Below are 3695 nucleotides of genomic sequence, written 5' to 3'. Positions count from 1 at the left end.
CATTCAAAAGCATGCTGGTATGAATGAAGTGCATTATATTGGGGGACACTGGTGCCTCAGAAATGCTAGGAACACAAAAGCAGAGATGTGCCAGGGGTTGGCTCCAGTAGCAAGATTGCTCGAGAATCCAATTTTTGTAAAATATTGTGAAAGGTCCTGCTGTGGGACCTCTAGTTCAGTCCTGCAGTTCTTCCGTGACATAATTTACCCATATCTCTATGGTAGGTCAGCTCCAAATCTTGGGTGAAATCCATCCCAAGCTAATGGCAAATGTAACTTTACTGCCAAGCTTTGACGTGATTTTTCCTCTGCCATGTGTTCTTAGGTTAATCAGGGGGAAATGATTAGGGAAAGAGAACATTTATAGAAGAAGATTTTGAAAACCAACTTCCTTCAATGCAAATGGTTAGTGGAATAAGGTTTTTAGTCATTCAAACTATAAGCACCCTGGAACTTTACTTGATACTTGAAGCTCAAATTCTTAAATCATTTGATTCTTTATGAATGGTCCTCCTTTCCCTCTCCAGTCCAGGCAGAAAGGTACTACACTGGCTTATAATCATTGGCTGAATTAAGATCAGAGGTATGAATTCAACTCAAGGTCCCAAACAAACGCCTCCTCCTTTACACCTCAGCACTCAGAGAATGGCAAACAGATGAAGAATAAATGCATGTAGTTTGTCAATTATACTGACAATTGTTTTTTTTGCGTTACGCGGGCCTCTCACTGTTGTGGCCTCTCCCGTTGCGGAGCACAAGCTGCGGACGCGCAGGCTCAGCGGCCATGGCTCATGGGCGCAGCCGCTCCGCGGCATGTGGGATCTTCGCGGACCGGGGCACGAACCCGTGTCCCCTGCATCGGCAGGCGGACTCCCAACCACTGCGCCACCAGGGAAGCCCTATACTGACAATTGTTTAAGAAAGAATTGTCACTCTTATACTGATAAATGGAAATGCAAGAAAAATTGTATCATTGACTGGCTTTAACAAGCCTAATTGATAAGTCTACTTGTTTCAAGAGATCATCACAAACTCTTGTTATACTTTGGTTTAGAAAATAATCCTTTCATTGAACTGGAAAAAACATTTTTAAACTTTTAAAATGTATAAACCATGTATAATTAAATTCATGTGGTTGAACCTCGGAAAATTAAGGGCAGGAATGCAACTGCACTTTCAAACGCTGTACTCATTTTCTGAAAATTTTAATCAGAAACTAACATCAGTTTCTAAATTCACCTGCTAGGAGGAAGCTGGGCAACTTATTTTCAGAGTGCATTTTTTTTCTTTGTAGAATTCAGCTTAGCTTCTTGCTCTTAATGACTGGCTCTCTCAGATATAGAGAGCTCTGCCCCACACGTTTCAAATTAGGTTATGACTACATGGGCCATTACTTTACAGATGTTCTCTGCTTAACAGCAATTATGTTTTTCCTTACCCATGTACGACACTTATAGGTTATTTGCTGAAAAGATCTCAAAAACATTATAAACATGTATGTTGCCATTTTGAACAAAATCAGTTCAGGAACTACTCTTTTATAGAGTAATCTGGTCCAGTTCACTGTAGATAGTTTTATATATTTAGAACCTTTATCTTTTAGTCAGAGAAACCTCCAGATCATTCCTGGCTGCTGAGGGTCTCCTGCAGCATTACTAACGATGCTGGGGTTTGTATTTTTAAAAATAATTTAATTTAGAATCTTATCTTTAGATTACGAAGAAGTATCAAAGCACAGATTATAAGTGCTGTGCGAGTGATCACTGATACTCAGCAAACCACCTTGTTTGCGATTATTTGGTAAAGATCAAGGTCACAGGCTTCCTTCCTCCCGCAGCCAGACAGATAACCCAAGTATGTGAAGCAGGCTGGCCTGAGGGAGTATGTGTCCCTTCTGAAGGGAGCAGGGCTTCTTAATTCTGGTTAACAGCAGCAATACAGGAAAGTTAGTCCAAAGTGCCATTCTTTCACATTTGTTGACTCTTCCCGACAACCCCAAAACTCAGATTTCTATTTGAAATTTCTGGATTAAAAACAAAAATGCCACGTGGGTCAAATGTCTTCAGTTTACCTGTTTTCAACCTCTGATATAAACCTAGATAGGCAGCGACGCGGCTGGGCAAGATGGCGGACAAAGAGAAGAAAAAGAAGGAGAGCATCTTGGACCTGTCCAAATACATTGACAAGACGACCCTAGTGAAGTTCTAAGGAGGCCGAGAAGCCAGTGGAATCCTGAGAGGGTTTGACCCGCTGCTCAGCCTCATGCTGGACGGCACCATCGAGTACATGAGAGACCATGACGACCAGTACGAGCTCACAGAGGACACCCGGCAGCTGGGCCTGGTGGTGTGCAGGGGCACCTCTGTGGTGCTCATCTGCCCGCAGGACGGCATGAAAGCCATCCCCAACCCTTCATCCAGCAGCAAGATGCCTAGCGGCCGGGGCCGCCCCTCCCCCAGGACTCAGGCCACCCATAAGAACGGAACTTTCCTTTTTGTATAGCTTATGTTTTTGTAAAATGAATGTATTAATTCATTGCTTTGCTTGTTTACTAAACAGACTAGGATTCCCTTCACCATGGACCATGTCTTAACCACTTTTTGTTTCCCCAAAGCCTAGAACAGTGCCTGGCACATAGCAGAGCACAAATATTTGCTAATAAACTGAACTGATCTCTAGATAAATGAGGGCCAGAGAAGGGTATGTTTTTTTTAGAGCTGGATAAAGCTATTAAATCTTGTGGACACTTTGGAAAGTTAAACGTTCACAACTATTATAAACTGTCCGTTCCAGGCAGAACATTCCTTTTAGCGATCTGCAGACTTCAAAGCTCATTTTTATGGATGTGTTCTGTCAGGAGAAGATTAGGTTTGGCTTTATGTACTTTCATGGAGAAAAGATGGACAGAGGGTCTTAATTTATGTAAGAAAGTAAAAGGAACAGGCATTAAGTGAAATCCCATTATTATTTAGATTATTATAGTTTCTTGGGTTATCAGAAATATTATGACTGAATTAACAAATTACTTTGGTTTAGTTAGAATTTACTCACAAAGTGAGAACTGAGGAAAGCTTTCACTTTGCCTGTGGAGCATGTGATAAAATGCAAAAGAAATCAGGGGATTTCTTCAGCTCCTCTAGTGCCTCTGAAAACTGGTGATGAACCAAGGGTTCAAGAACACTGACCAGTGGCACTACAATGACCCCCTGAGGATTTCAGTTTAGCTAGGAAATGATTTTTTATAATTCCCTTTTCATTGCTACAAGTAGGTAAGCCCTCTTAAGCTCATGCATTATTTCAAGTCAACACTGATTTATTTCCCAGTTACAACTTTTAGGAAATTTTTCTGGATTCTGCAATGCCCCGACCTTTAGCCTAAGGCACCACCAGATGTGAGTTTGGATTGGAGTGGGTACTGTTATTGTCATCAGCCACGTTGTACAGAGGAGTACACTGAAGCTTAGACATGAGAAGCCTGGACTTCAGTCTAGATCAGTCTTTATCCAAAGAACATGCCAGTAACCACTACACCCTTCTGCATTCTGAATCTTGCACTGCTGGAAGTCTTCCCATCTCGCTGTCACTTCTCCTGTGCTACCTTATGTAAATAGTTCACATAACAAAATAAAACAGGAGGCAAAAAAGATCAATCAGGATTAAGAGGGTTGCTATATAACCTTTAAAACACAAGAAAA

The 3695-nt window shown here is 41.5% G+C and overlaps 1 pseudogene; it reads left to right on the top strand.

Annotated features, from left to right (window-relative positions):
• Nucleotides 1-2124: 2124 nt before the first annotated feature.
• Nucleotides 2125-2435, top strand: LOC101316671 (U6 snRNA-associated Sm-like protein LSm7 pseudogene; annotated as a pseudogene).
• The last annotated feature ends 1260 nt before the right edge of the window (nucleotides 2436-3695 follow it).

This window comes from Tursiops truncatus, chromosome 4 (genome assembly GCF_011762595.2).
Source record: "Tursiops truncatus isolate mTurTru1 chromosome 4, mTurTru1.mat.Y, whole genome shotgun sequence".
In the NCBI taxonomy this organism is placed as follows: domain Eukaryota; kingdom Metazoa; phylum Chordata; class Mammalia; order Artiodactyla; family Delphinidae; genus Tursiops; species Tursiops truncatus.
Note: the sequence above shows the minus strand (reverse complement) of the source record. Positions and strands in the feature narration are given on the sequence as shown.